Source organism: Acipenser ruthenus, chromosome 26, assembly GCF_902713425.1.
Source record: "Acipenser ruthenus chromosome 26, fAciRut3.2 maternal haplotype, whole genome shotgun sequence".
Classification (NCBI taxonomy): domain Eukaryota; kingdom Metazoa; phylum Chordata; class Actinopteri; order Acipenseriformes; family Acipenseridae; genus Acipenser; species Acipenser ruthenus.
In genome coordinates, this window is record NC_081214.1 from 20,916,316 (window position 1) to 20,932,656 (window position 16,341).

The window sequence follows — 16,341 nt, forward strand, 5'->3', positions numbered from 1 at the left end:
GGTGGGAGCTGCAGCACTGTGCAATTAAAGAGCAGGTTGCCTTTGTACTTTACATTTTGGTCCACACTGAAGGGAACCAGATTTTTCACTGGTTTCACAAAGAAGTATACCTGCACTAATAGAGCAGCATGAAATAAAAGCAGACTGGTTATAGCAGAACTGAACAGGGCCAGCCACCCCTTATTCCCTATGCTGTCAACCTTATGCAGTAAATGTCAATATGCCTTAGTTTTAAAGAAGGGACTCTCAGGAACACAGGCCCTCTGTTCAAAGTAAAAAGGAGGAGGGTGAAATTCACACTAGGACTGGAGATACACACTCTCTCCCACAGCTCTTGTGGAGGATATTATATGGGTGACAATAATAAATAAGCTCAAAGAAACAGTATAGAGATGCTTTCTGAGCTGGGAATACTGCTGTGCCTATAAGCCCTTGAGTGGTACGAGGAATGAAGCAACTAAGTTTGTTGCTAATTATTGCAAAAAGATGTAATTTGCTCTTCAAAAGTCGTCTCAATTTGTAAAGTGATTTAAAAAAATCTTACTGTTTCGTAGATTAAAAACATAATTTATTTTCATTTTCCTGCTGGTTCACACAATATATTGGAAAACTTACCCAGAGGTGGCATTTCAGTGTTTGTCGAGATAATCCAACAAATATGTAAATCCCTCGTTCTTCCAATCGACTCCAACTGTTCTGAAGGCCAAAGTTATCAGCACTTTCCCTGTTCTGTTGACATGCATAGAATACATCGTTGACAAGATTGTCTTTTATCCACACCATTAAGAAGCTCTTCCAATAAGTGAAGTAAACAAATTCCAGCCTAGTTGAGCACGAATGCTTTTCTACACCTTTTTTGACAAGATACAGCAATAGTTTCTGGTTGCCAAGAAATGTAACCTTTGCCACAGCAAAGGTCATTTCCTCACACATCCTTCAATACATCACCCATCTCTATTTCTTACATGCCCAAGAGTACAGGGAGTTCAGTGTACTGGAAAAGCTATTAGGAGTAATGAGAATCAATGATGGGGTTGAAATATATTGACATATTTAGCACTGCATTGCAAAGGTGCTCACTAAGCTTTCTTTATTAACTGGTAAACAGAATACTGCCCTGCTTCAACACTTTACAATCTGGTCTAATTTACAAACAGGTCAACTACCTACAGTAGCTACAGTAAGAAAAGCAAAAGTCTAAACTTCAGGGTGCCCCAGTACTGATGTTCAGTTTGCAATTCCTAGTTTCTGGCTCCAAAATCTTTATGTGACCCACTCTAGTGCCACGCAGGTTTAAGCCCTAGATCAAAACGTGTTGCTTTAGTAGGGGATGGTTTAAAAAGAAATACATTTTAGTAGGGGATGGTTTAAAAATGAAATAAATAAATAGATGTAACACAATTCATCTCGAATATCCAACTAATACATGCATTTTTAATATATTCATGGTTAATTAAGCAAAAGCAAACACATATCAAAGCAAACACTAAACCACTAAACCACATTTATACTGGAATTGTCAGTAATCTCAAAACTCCTAGAGTAGCTGAAGCACTATCTTTATTTGTTTATTTAGCAGATGCCTTTATCCAAAGCGACTTACAAAAAGACGGAGCACAAGGAGGTTAAGTGACTTGCTCAAGGTCACACAGTGAGTCAGTGAGTGAGCTGGGATTTGAACCGGGGACCTCTTAGTTACAAACCACTGGACCACACAGCCTCCTTAATTGTATGAATGGCATACCCACCAACAGAAGCACCCCCACCTGCACTGTATAATTACATTATTGACCATTAATTGTAAAACTGCCTTCTGCATTCATGTCTCTTGTACCCAGCTTCCTTCAATTCTATGGTTAGGACACAGCATGCTGTGTACAAATTTCTGGTTGTATAGCTTCCTGACACTAGGATAATCTGCTTGCTTCAGTCCCTTTCACATCAGTTTCTGAGTATCACAATAAGCATCTTGTTACTGAAGAAATGCAGTTTGCAGAGCAATTTTTTTTATTTATTTAATCGATCAACACATCCTGCTTTGCAGAAGGCTCTGGAGGGAAGACTAGTCTTAAAGAATAACAGACTATATTGCTTTAAAATGTTCTGATTCGACTAAATAGGGTATTCTTTCCTATCCTTTTATGAGTCCTACTATAAAGTATTGTATTTTTGGAATGGAAATTTAAAAAGGAATACTTTCTGAATTAAGATTATGAATGTGTTTATTTACTAATAATATACGTTCTTAATCCTCATTTATACTTCGTTCAGCAATCCTGGACATGTGGCATGTTTAACAGTCTCCTGCATATTTTATCTATTTTATCAGTCTATGAGCAAACCTGAATAAGGTGGAATTTATCTAATGTGTCCGGGTTAGAAATTACCAGTGGTGTGCAACAGTAATTTCTTACCCTCCTGAAACAGTTTGTTAAAGATGTCCTGTAGAAAATCTCAGATAAAAACTCACTGTTTCAGGGGGAAAGAAATTACAGGTACACACCTACAGTGGCCATTTTTATACTGACTATTACTGAAATGCGCCTTGCTCGGAGACTGCCCAAAAAGTAAAATACAGGGGACTTAAACAAGCCCTATGCCCTTGCAAAAACAACAATAATGATGACAACAATAAATACAATGGTAAATTAAAAGTCTTAAATTATTAACATAAAAATTCAGCAGGTATATAACATGTATTCCTTCAAGTCCCACATTCCCTTTGTTTAAATTGCACCAACTGTTAATCTAAAGGCAGTACCTAACTCAGATTTTAACTTCTGCTTACATAAAACATGACACACAATATGTGAACATAAGGTGATGTAAACACAGCTGTAGCTGATTTATCAGTAAAATCATTCAGTGCATATTTAGGTTTGAATTTCAGGGCCGCCATGTTAACTCTTTGCTTCCTAGATGCCATGGAATTCATTGTTCTGTGCCAGTGATATTTTTGAGTGAAAAAAAACAGGTAGCGTTCATATTGCAACTGTGAGGACACACATGAACAGGCATACTTCAGGTTTAATCAAATAAGGACTCTATGTTCCCAAGATATAGCTCTCAGCCATTTAGGAGTCGACAGTCACAGTAAGAGTAATAACTTACTGTTACCAATTATATTTAACATGTTAAAATGTAGTAACAAACTTCTATAAAATTAAGACCAGATATAAATGTCCAAATACCCTACCTGGTATAATTTTATCCAGTAAATAGGCTATGACATTGACTAAACTGCTTGATATTACCAGCAGGCAGTTTAGTACCTGGACAAACATAAGATAGATTAGTCTTTGTATGTATTATAGTGAAAGTTTAGAATAAAACCAAGATGTTTCCAAATCTTTCAAATATTTAACAAGAATAGAAGCTGACTCTCAAACATGAGAAAAGTAGCTGTCAGTATTAGAAATGCATACCAATTCGATTTAGCTGCAATGCTGCCTTTCCCATCAGGCTGTTGAAAAACAGAGGATTAAAAAAATTAATCTGTAATTTGACAAGATCCGGTACACAGAATCGATTAACTAACAAATAAACCAGTGCAACATTACCATCTTGAGCTGGAGAACTGCAAGTGAACCTCAACAGAATATATTGGCACAGATGTCACTTCTGGTGTCTACAAAATAGTACATGAATCACTGAATTAATGAGAATCAAAATGATGTCCCCATTAGAACACATCACTTACAATTACACTATTTATTTTTAAATGTTACTGGTGTAGGAATGTAATTATTCACTATATTTTTACATAAATTCTACATAAACAGCTTAAAAGATACGTGGCACTGCTGAGGCCCTGCTCCTTTAAAGAATATGTTTTTGTTTGATTTGCACATAAGAATGTCTTTTTGTTTGATTAGATATGGCAGTGCTGGGAGATTAGACCTCTCGTCGGATACCCCCAGTAACAGAACACCCCTGTTACAAGATATTAATGATATTAACAACTTGGGATTTAAATACAGTAATTCTTATATCTGAACTGCGCACGTTTGTTTGGGCTTATAATTGGCCAAGTGGAAAGGAAACGCCTCAATCTTTTATTTAAATAACCGACATGTATGGAGATTGCACTTCCACTGCAGACTTTTTAACTTTTTCGTTGCTGCATCACTGCCTTTAAACCTGTTATGCTGCTGTATTTATTTACTAAAAGGAAAAGAAAATCCCAATTTCACCTGCTGAATCAACTATACTTTTTACACCAAGTCCGTTCCGTCCATTGACTCATTGCCAATTAGCAATGATAGATCAGTAAGTCACAAAGCTTTTTCAGAGGCAGTAAATGGTGGGTGGCCAATTAGTCTATGGACCGCCTCTTTGATTTGTGAAGTTGTTTGCGGGAGCCAGGCTTCAGATTCGATTTTGTTTCAGAAAAGACATCTTAAAGAGCTTAGAGTTTGGGAAGTGAAGTTGAAAGCAGTTGCGGTTTAAAATAAATGGCACAAAAAAAAAAAAAAAAAGTACAGCAGGATTCTCATTTCGTGTACATTGAACGGGAATGGAAAAACTACACCCAAGCTTAAATGTGCAACCACTATCCTAGAAAATTTCCACCCATCCACTGCTTGTAGCAATGTAACTGTCCAGTACTGTATGAGGACATGTTTTTGGAATCCAACCCAAATACAGAGGGTAGAAAAGCTGTTGACCTCAGAGAAAGAATTGACTGAACAGAGATGGTTAAATCCACTGCTCCTTACCCAACGGTCAACAGCTTTCCACTAAATCTACAGTCCATAACCAGGTATGCTATGGGACAAATGTTGAATGTGAAGAGGAATTCAAGTTTCTCTTCTTGTAATAAATTCTGGCCAGTAATAATTTATAAAGTGCACTAAAAGGTGTGATATTTTAACACTGATGAGCCTTAAAAGCTCTATTGAAATGCTGCCAGGCTTGCTTTCCACCGTATTAAGTTTCATGCATTGATTTCCTCCTTAAGATCAAGAAAAACGCTCTCAAACTGACATCTCATCTCTCCATTGTTCCTTAAGTTGTTATTATTATTGTACATTACGTGCACTGCATTACTGTAGAGCAAGGAGCGGATGCCTTTTATAACATGTTAAACAGCAATCTGTGCTTGGCACATTTATTACCAAGTGCCTCTATTGGCTGACAGCTTATCTGCAGTCTCAAAAAGAATTGTGCATTCATTTAATTTGGACAGAGACGGGCTTTAAAGTATTGCTACATACAGAAGAGCTTTTTAGTGGAGGGATGCTATCCCGACTGACACCCTCTATTGTTCAACTTCAATGGATTTAAAACCTATTTCTTAACACATACTGTAACCCCCCCACACACACACACACCCACACAAAGTAATATAACAACCTGCTCCTATTGGACCACAGGATTTCGAATACAGAAAATGAACAAAGCCTGTGAATGGTAGCTGAAACTATGCACCTGCAGCTAGATGCAATCTATCTATCTATCTATCTATCTATTATTTTTTAAATGTGATCATTAACAGTAGGACAAGTAAATACAAATGACAGTTTTCTTTCCCTTACCTGTTTATGATAGATTGGGCTGTTTTGAGAAGACAAGATCCTTACTAAAGCACATGTTCAAACTTCACTCAGTTTCTTGTTCTGGTATCTCCATGACATTCCAGATTGAGGGAGCTGCTACAATCAGACACCTTCCACTGATATTGTCAAACAACTTGTCAGTGGAACTGGTGGAGAAATCACATGAAATGTTTAGGCTACTACATAAACTACTTTTTTAAAAGTGAAAATGCTTATTTATAAAGTAATAACAGTTTAACATATAATACTATGCAGCCTTATATTTTCAGCTACTACTAGCCTAATAGTTCGATAAAGTTTAAACACATTTTCAAATAATTAAACATTTATCTATAGCATTTATATTGGGAAGATTATGGGTAGCCTGGGAGACAAATTCAGTAAAAAAGAGCTGGGCTAAAAGCACTTTCCCAGGTTATACGGGACAAAAAGTTCATGAAGCTAATGCATGCTTTGTGAAAAGCTTTAGTTGAATGTGTAACTGCAGAAACTGCACGGTGCCTTTATTTCATAGAAAAAGCCTTACCTTTACACCCTGGAACTATGTATGAAATGTCGCCCAGATACAAGCACACAAACAAAGATATTTTAGAAGCCTGAGTAATCGCTAAAAACAAATGCATCTAGACATTTAATTATACAGTCCTGTAGAACCAATAAACCAGAACGCACTGCACCCCTTGTTTGTAGACTCCAAATGCACCCGTTGAGAATTTGGTAATCTTGGCTACAGGCTACTGCAAAACTGTGCTTCATCTTTCACTGACAAATACAAAAAGTACACAGATATCCTGTATACCGCAGGGGACATATCCATTAAAAAAAAAAAACTGAAAAAGGCTCTCATGATTCAGTTACAGCCTGTACATTAACAAGTCAAGCTAATTCAGCCTACTGTCTGCTGGTTCTTACTGAGTCAGATAATATCAAGAAACCCTTTATGCCCTCTGAGTCACAGTGTTTCACAACAAGAAAGCTTTCTGCAACATGGTGCTTTTCTTAAGTATTTGCAACCAGGGCTCACATTCTCCTTGCTACAAACGACATTGGATGGACTGACCTTTAACAGTAGTATAGTAGCAATATCATCTGTATCATACAGCGTCAACATTAACAAACTCTTATCTTCACGTAGATATAATTATTGTTAATTTGGGGTTACCTACCATTTAATAGTTTGCTTATCTATTTAAGCTTATTGTAGGTCACCATCATTTATGAATTACTTACATTAAACACATAAATAGCAGGCTCTAAAACTGCAATGTCTTTCTTTAAGAAAAATCAAATCCATCATAAATAACTTGCATATGCTATATGCATGTTTCAATATTAGCAAATTTCACTATTTTGTGAACTGTGTGGATCTGTATATATAATGTGTCACATTAAATACATTATTTATTTAATATTTGCTTATTAACTTATTTCTATAGGCCAGGTCTCTCAGGATCTACAACAGACCACGAGACCATGTGATAAACAAATATGATAAAAATAATTTTGCATAGAATTACCCAGAAATCCTAGAATGAAGCCATTCAGACTCATTACTCAAGACAGAATCTTGGACCACTTTTAAAACTGTTGGATTCACACCATGGGTACAACCTATTGATGTTTTAATCCTCTCTTTCCTGGCTATTACTATAAATGTGTATGATTTCCCTCACCTCCCACTCACACAGCTGTGTTTTAATCTGCTTCCCTGATTAGGCAAACCATTTAGCATCAAGAAAATATAAATATATTTAATTAAAATGTCAGGATTTTAAAAGGATGGGAAGTTCTGACTGCAAAACAACCCCCCAAAACAGTGAATTTCCACAGTAATCATTTACCATCATTTTGTATCCTTTCAAAACTTTGTCAAATGTCACAAATCTTAGGCTTTATAGATCTGTATTTAATTAGCGTGACTAAGAGGGTTTAGTTCAGCACATTGTGAATACGTAGCCAATAAAAAAAGGAAGCACCTTAATCTGGTAAAACAGGCATGCATGGGTTTAAACAGTTAGCTATAAAATGAATGACTTGACTTAAAGATTACTTCATTTTCCAAATCTGAGATGCAAATTGCGAAGACATAGAAGGCATTTCTCTCACTGAAATAGATAATGCCAGGAAATCGTTTAACGGAAACTTTCTCAGTTACTTACAGCACATTAAAATGGTTAACTTTCCCACACAGCAATACTTGTCCAGGCAGTATGGATGATTATTTCGCGTGAGTACCCTTTAATCAAGTCATACGGATATCATTTTTTGGCTTCACTTCAAACAATATGGAAACCGAATACAAACTGAGATATAAAAAACATCCCTTCAACTTTATCCTCAATTGATACATCAGTATCTCCACTGGAAGAGACAGAGTGGAGACACAGAACAGTCCAATTTATAAAACAACCTTAGCACGAGACAGAGAAATTGAACATGGCCAAATCTAGCCCTATTAATGTCATGGCACGTAATAGTTTTGCTATTGCTTCTGATGTGCTGACAGAACCAATCTTGATTAGTCCTAATTCCCTCCAGCGCAAACAATTCCATTTGTACAACAGTCAGCCAGTAGAGATCCTTAAAATTGTAGAGGTTTCAAATCCCAGTTTATCCAATTCACACAGCATCCATAACTTTTAAACACTCAAATTTTAGAGGAACTATTTGCTTTAAGATAAAACATCATAAAACATGTTCCTTTCAGGAGCTTTCCCACTCAATTTGGTATCTTTTAATTAACTACTTGTATATGATCAGCTGCATTAAACTGGGCTGCATAGAGTGGGCTAAGAGAACATTGTATGCATGCTGTTGGTATCTGCATCTTAGAAAGAGTAAATTGAAAGTCATCACAGTTTGCAGACTAGCAGGACAGGCTCTCCATATTGGGGATTACAGGATTATGAACAACTTGGTTTACTAAAGACCTTTCTGGAAATAAATAATGATATAACTGTTCCATAATCCCTGGATAGTGCACAAATGAGGACTCCGTTAAAGTCACAAATGTCAGTACTCATTTACAATATGTAAAGAATTTCCAAAGTCATGGGGCATAATGAGGAGAGGCTAGATACCTTGGGGACCTCCAGAAACAACTTAGTGCTGTGAAGTCAGCAGTTCACAGACAGAGCTGGTAGTCTGACCTTGCACAGCTGGATTTGCACAGTAATTGAGGAAGATGTCTAAGAAATCAATTCAAAAGTAATTATGAAGAACATACAGAGTTGATCTCCAATAACCCAGTAAAGAGTTGTATTATTTTTTTTGTTTGTTTGTTTTGAAGTTTGGGCCATTCTATGAAACAGACCCCAAAGATGACTTCTGAAAAGTCTTTCTGTGTACAGTTTCAGAAGATAAATGCTCTAGAAACCCTTTCACTTCCTCCCCACAGAGATAAACAGGGCTTTGCAATACATGCTGGTAAATAAAAGTAATGTTTCTCAGTAGGAGGCAGTTCAGTGGTCTGAGCCAAGCAGCACATGTGCCACCTACAGGAGCAACAACAAATGTTACCCAGCTTCAGAGTGTGTTTCATCAGGCTAAAGGCATTAGTTTTGAGCAGGGCACTGTATATGTTAAAGTGAAGGTGCAGGATATACAAAATCTGAAGAACAGTACTGTGTATTTTGTATCAGTTATTTAGTATTTAGCTATAACATCAACTGATATATTGAAAGGATTACATTCTTCAAGTGTAAAATTGGTTAGTTTCCATAAATGTGATCAAATATGCATGGAATGAATTCACAACATCTATAATAAACCTGATCAGCAGATGGATGGAAATAAAACCAGCCACTGCATATCTTTGCGCTTGACGTAGGCAAGCCTAGGATGTGTCTAATGGTTCAAACAGCTAGCTATCCAGTGGGAGTCTTATTGCAATCCATGCCTACACAGTACAGCGTGTCCCTTGCAGTATTGTTACAGGTTATCAAATAAACCCTCCATAATGATATCCTCGGGGAAGTCTTGCTTCTATGGTATCATAATCTACAACACCAAAGACAAAGCGTTTTTGGACTTCATCCTAACTCAAAATTGAATTACTGCTCCTTGGATATATAATCAAGTTCAGATGTCAAATTGAACTATGCTGTTTACAAGAACCTGTTAAAGATTTTAAAACAAAAATGTATGTAATGCTTAATGCCCTATATGCTGAAGTAAAAAAAAAAAAAAAAAAAAAAAAAAAAAAAAAAAAAAAATCTGATTATGAACTTGATATAAAAACAATAATGCTACTATAAACTTCTACTTTTCAGTATATGAAAGCAAACTGCACACAGTATTTAGTAGCAATCAATCAATCAATAAATAAATAAATAAAAAGAATTGTCCAAATCCTATAGCGAGTCAGATATCTAAAAGCATTCAACAGAGAACCATTTCCTATAGAATCATTTGTTTATTTTCAAGTTCATATTCCCTCTGTACGTCAAGCTTTTTTAAAATATATTTATAGAAGTGCTTATTCAATTGTGATGTCAAGCTTACATTTTTACATGTGCAGACTTAGTTGATCTATTTTTTTTCATGTTACTGCGAGCTCTAATTTTGTATATAAAGCTGTCACTGGTCCACTCTCCTCAGCTATGCTGATATTACAGTTTGAAGCAGAGACAAAAGTCACATGAAAAAGAGTGTGGGCAGCTGAGATTTCACTGGGAAGAAAATCAAAACATAAGAATGAACTGTGCCGCATTACTTATTAAGCATCCCTGCAAGGGGAGCTTATATGTTTTAGTCATCCACTGCCCTTTCCGCTATTCCGACTGCTCATACTTCAATTCAAATGCAACTTTCACATTTTCAGTGTTATAGAAACTCCGGAGGCAAAATCTTACAGTACTTTGTCTTGTGACCGAAGATCATAAGAGAACTGTATGCTGCAGGAGACTGATTTCTCAGGAATTATACACATGGCTAACACAATTATTGTCTTGCTGTTAATGTGTGTGGAGTAGTGGTTAGGGCTCTGGACTCTTGACCGGAGGGTCTTGGGTTCAATCCCCAGAGGGGGACACTGCAGTTGTACCGTTGAGCAAGGTACTTTACCTAGATTGCTCCAGTAAAAACCCAACTGTATAAATGGGTAATTGTATGTAAAAAATAATGTGATATCTTGTAACAATTGTAAGTTGCCCTGGATAAGGGCGTCTGCTAAGAAATTAATAATACCTACATATGCAAGAACAAAACATGCAAGAGCATATTTCCGACCAGAATACTAGTTAAAAAAGAGATTTTAAAATGTTTTTAAAACACCAACATTCATGGACAGTAATAAATCCAGCTCTAGTGTAGTTATAAGCCAGAAGTCCATAGATTATTTTGGAGATAGTTTCCCAGCAGAGCAATTGCAAAAGTATGAGAATTACAGAAAATGAAGCAATGTTCTCTATTAATATGAGTAATTATAATATGCTGGAATATAGTGTGTTTGCATGTTTTACATCTAGAGAATAGCTTATCCATTTGAGGTACAATCACACTTCAGTTACTGACAGCATTCAAATTTGTGATTTAAGGAGGTGCCTGTTCTCCTCCTTTACGTATATATCTTACAGCAACATTTGGTTTATGTAGCCTAGATCTTAGTGATCTACTTTTTCATAAATCTGATACAGTAGTTTTGTATTTACTGCCTTGGGAAGGACGTATGTTACAAACATTAATTATAAAAGAATATATTTCTTGGCGTGTGGAGAGTTAATTATCTTTTCAAGCAAACTTTCATACTCACAATTACAGAAATAATAGATACAAATACACATTACACAATAACCCTTAGATTTCCAGACATACATACCCATAAACCTCCCATCCTTCCTGAATCTTCCCCACCACCACCCCAAACACATACACTCACAGTTTTATTGGTCACAAGCTATTTTCTATTTTGTTTTAGAGAAAACAATTTCTGACTGGTCGTGGGAAAAACACCAACATCAGCTTTTACAAGAGAGAGATATTTTAAAGGCTTGCCAAAAAGAAAATGATAAACAGACATTAAATCAAGGAAAAAGATATATCAAGTCAATCAAAAAAATATTTCTCGACCAGGCAATAGCTCAAATGTTCGCATCGAGCTACTTTTTAATAGACAGTGGGTCCGATTCCTGGCTGGGGCAGGAAAAGGAGCAATTTAATAAAATACATATTGATCTATCTACCAAACACAGTACTGCAAGTTTCTATAGTGGTTCGTCTGCAATGATATAATAGCTGCAGTATGTTGAATAAGAGGCTCCCCTAACCGTACAGGGAATGGTTACAGTGCATTAGCAAAGAGTGCTAACAAAAAGAAAGTCCCATTAAACGCTGTCAAAAGACATGAATGGCATTAATTTAACTCTGAGTTTCCTAGGGATTCGTATTCTTACAAGGTATCTTTGCATGGAATTGTTTTGTTGAGACACAAGAGTATTATTAAGTCGATGCATTATTCATGCCCATCACGGATCATTTATTTAATGATTTTAATAAGGAGGGCAATAAATTACCTTTAGTGGGAAAAAAACAGCAAGATTATTATTAAAACATGGGCTATTAGATTAGCTGTTGATTAGATCATTAAAACAGACCTAATATCTTCGTTTTAAGTATACAAAATTCTGCCTTATCCAAAGCATTCAATTAAATGTGCTGATTAGCACACCACTAAACTATATGGGGAAATTTCAATTTAGGCATTGTATAGACAACTGGCAACAGACAGCAAATTAACAAGGTGCAGATAAAACAGGTGTTAAATGTTCTAGAAACATATTTCCATATCAGTGCTTCCTTTTGAGTACTGACATGATTATTATTTTTATATATATATACACACACACACACACACAGAGCATCAAAAGAAGCTTATCCCTATTATAACATTTATTTTTGAAAAAAATAAGGTATATAAATGATGGACATTGTTTTTGGTCTTTTTAATCACTCGATCACTCATCCTTGACCATGACACGCTTGAGTGACTATGACTGAAGCATATGCACTTAATCACCTAATTAGTGAGACAGTTGATTGGACACTGGATATGGAGTGATTAATAGGGCAGCAGTGTGGAGTAGTGGTTAGGGCTCTGGACTCTTGACCGGAGGGTTGTGGGTTCAATCCCTGGTGGGGGACACTGCTGCTGTACCCTTGAGCAAGGTACTTTACCTAGATTGCTCCAGTAAAAACCCAACTGTATAAATGGGTAATTGTATGTAAAAATAATGTGATATCTTGTAACAATTGTAAGTCGCCCTGGATAAGGGCGTCTGCTAAGAAATAAATAATAATAATAATTTCAGCTGTTGAATTGCAAGCTTGAATAAAAGCAATAACGAAAAATAACAGAAAAAAAACAATATGCCACGTCTGTCAAGAGAGCAGTGCAATCGGCATTTTGGAGGCTGGACTAGGGCAGCGTACTGTGGCTCGCCGTCTAGGGTGCTCACAGTCAGCAATTTCAAACCTGGCGAGATGGTATAACCAGACACACACTGTCAATGGCAGGCCATGAACTGGGAGACCAAGAGTCACAACACCTGCCCAAGATTGACAGAACATTTTGCAGCATCTTCGTGATGTCAATTGTTAATAAGCACAATAAAAAGTCACTGCACCTGCTTTAAAACAGAGTTTGTCATTTTTCAATCACATCTAGTGAATTTTATCCAAATAAATAAGTGATAAGTTTCTTTTGATGCTCAGTATGTATGTGTGTGTGTGTGTGTATATATATATATATATAATAGTGTTTTACCTCATAGGGTTTACATAATGGAACTTTTCTATAAGTCAGTGAAGGATTAGCCTATACTGTAGACGCCACGTGCTTAAATGCTGCTGCAGACTTGTGTAGAACAGGATTTCCCACACTGTAGTGATAACAGTACCTTACATAAAATGCTCTGAATGAACTTATATTTGTAGTATCTTTGGGTAATACACCTAAGGGAGAGATTCTGTAACCAAACAAAAATTGCTTGTTGAACCAGTAAATTGGACAATTTACTTACCAAGCCTCATCTTAACAATACTGGAACCTCACAGCACTCACAGAAATAACAAACTAACCCCACAGACAGTTCTTATCAAGAGCATGGCCATTTACTGTAACTTTGAAGATTACTTATCAGCCAAAATATAAAGCTTAGTCGATAACTTTAGAGCGCATCAAGTAAACATGATCAGTTTTCCAAGTGGATGGAATCAAAGAATACATACAGTATGTAGAATTACATAATTACACTGATTTCTTACATGCACCTTTGACCTTCACCTCTCTGCAAAGTATCTGGTGTTCTTGATACAATTCCAGTGTCTTAAAATCATTGATGAACCCATTTGATTTCCAACTTACTGCCAAGACATGCATCCCTAAAGCATATCCACAGCACTGACTCGACTTCTGGCAAATTATGTCTCTGGGCTCCATTAACTGCTAAAATGCAAATGACAACCATAAATACTCCCAGCATAAAGATACTTACAGCAACATATTTTACATATTTTCGTTTTATATATTTTGATTTATTTATGCATATGTTCATAATTTCCTTGGCAGACCAAACTCAAGTCAATATGATGTAAAAGATATGTTTGTCTATCGATGAGCCTATCTATATTTTATAAATGCACCTGGATGCGTAAAATCAGCGGTAGCTGCGTTTCATTTAGATGTTTTCTACAAGTACTGCAGTTTGAAAATAAATCAATGTAGTTTTATGAGAAATATTCTGTTGGATGTCCATTAGAGAGGAAACGATGTACGGTACATCTTTCTTGACAATCTGCTACTTGTCCTAAATGATGTCAAAAGCTATGGAAGCAGTTCATGATAATCATTATTTGTTCATATATTTAATATGTGGAAAACAATATTTTCTCAGCATGGCTGGCTACCGTTCTATAAGCCACAATCATGAAGTCAAACAAACATAGTTTAATGTATGAGGATTCTCTTTCAGTTGGGGTTTTTTTCAATGTTGTGTACCTCTATTTAACGCGTACCAAAAAATAACACTACACCGGTACATATTACTGTAGATGCTTCTGCTTCTGCATCTGTGTTTCCAGCGTTGGTATTAAAATCCGCTACTGACAGCTATAGGAAATATAAACAATTATTTTTGTGGTGAAGACATTAGCAGCGCCTGATTATAATGATCGGCACCTGCTAGTGCTGGCATCACGATGCTCTACTGGGACAAAGTCAAAGTAGTTATACAAATATGAAAAAGATAAGACAAAGGTATTGTTAATTATGTTTTAATATCGAGAACACTGCAATGTTTTATAAACACTTTTGTTATCAAATAATATCGTTACGTGACCAAAAACAGCTCAAAACTTTGCCCGATCGCTGTTGTTTCATTAGACTTTCCAAACACGAACCAATAACAATTATTTAAATTAATAAAACAGTAAGTAAGCTATTCGTTATTTATCAATTGAAAATTCTAATAACAGTCGCATTTACTCACTGCTGAAACGGAACGTTTTAAATCCCCTCAGCTCCGCATTTCCTCCTGGTTACCAACCAAGCAGACAACAATATCGCCACCAACAAAGAGAGGCAGACTACCTGCTATGGCTTCTGGGAACCTGGAGGACAAGTACGTTCAGTCGGCGTTAGAGAGACACCTTGTGGGGAAAAATGTTGCAACTTCCTTCCTAACTGGTAGGTGCTGGTAGCGCTGCTCATGACGGTTGAAGAGCGGTTATTTGGGTTCAGGCACCTGTTGTTAAGGTCCCCTGTACACCTGTGCCTGGAGTTCAGGTAAGAAAATAGCAGTTGTTTTCAACAGTAATTTGTGAGCACATACATGTATAAACTCAATTGTAAATGTGTTTTAAAAAAACAATACATATTTAAAAGGTCTGATAAACCACACGTGTAATCCATTACAGTGTACTGCAATGAACTACACGTGTGTATTGTTTTATCAGACTTACACTAAACATTAGACATTATAGTTACTGGATCAGGATTAGGTATCAATCCTTTTGTGCCACCTAGTCCCAGTTTTAACTGTAATCATTAACTGGATTAATTGGCAAGGCATTAAGATCCCTGATCAGATTCAATAAGAGTCACTGTAAATATATATATATATATATATATATATATATATATATATATATATATATATATATATATATAATGTGTGCAGATACTGGAGGCTAGGTTATCCAGCTTATTTTTTATTGCTTAAAAATAGAAAATCTGTTTGAAATTTGACTCATTTTTCACACTAAATTTCTTGTCACAGGGAACAAGAAGGTAAGACATTTCAAGCTGTACTGTATGAATGGTGTGTATTTAAGATGTCTGCAGTAAAGCTCCACCGCGCTGTCAGCTCTGAGCTCGAAACTGAAACGTGCACAGATTCTTAATGGGCACACAGTGTTCTTCCGAGCGCTCGTATGGAGTAGGTGTACAAAGCTTTTCCTAAGATCAAAGGAACCCATCTTCCTTTAGTATAATACTACCCTCAAGCTCCACTCCCCTCTTCTGAGAAGTTAATAAAAAAAAAAACCCCTTGAAGTCCAAATGAAACCATTGGTTTGTCACAACACATACTCAGTTTAATGCTCCTTTTCTTATTCCTTCAGGGTGACCCTTGCTCTTAGGGTTTCAACAGTCATTCACAGTGAAGTTTTACCAAGAACATATATAACTACATCTATATGTTGAGGGATCAGCTTCAGCACTTTTTTACATGAATCTCAGGATTTGGACCCACATCCTTTACCGGGTGATCTAAAGTGGCTACTTCTT

General features: G+C 36.2%; 1 protein-coding gene across 9 annotated transcripts in view; it reads right to left on the reverse strand.

Moving 5' to 3' along the window:
- The window catches only part of LOC117430884 (ecto-NOX disulfide-thiol exchanger 2-like), a 117,754-nt gene extending 102,510 nt beyond the window's left edge, over window positions 1-15,244 (reverse strand). For 7 of the 9 annotated variants that reach the window (XM_059001500.1, XM_059001496.1, XM_059001495.1 and 4 more), the window contains exon 1: window positions 15,044-15,137. The gene's annotated coding sequence lies outside the window, so the exon portion shown is untranslated. The other 2 variants (XM_059001492.1, XM_059001493.1) reach the window with 2 other exon arrangements.
- Window positions 15,245-16,341: the final 1,097 nt, after the last annotated feature.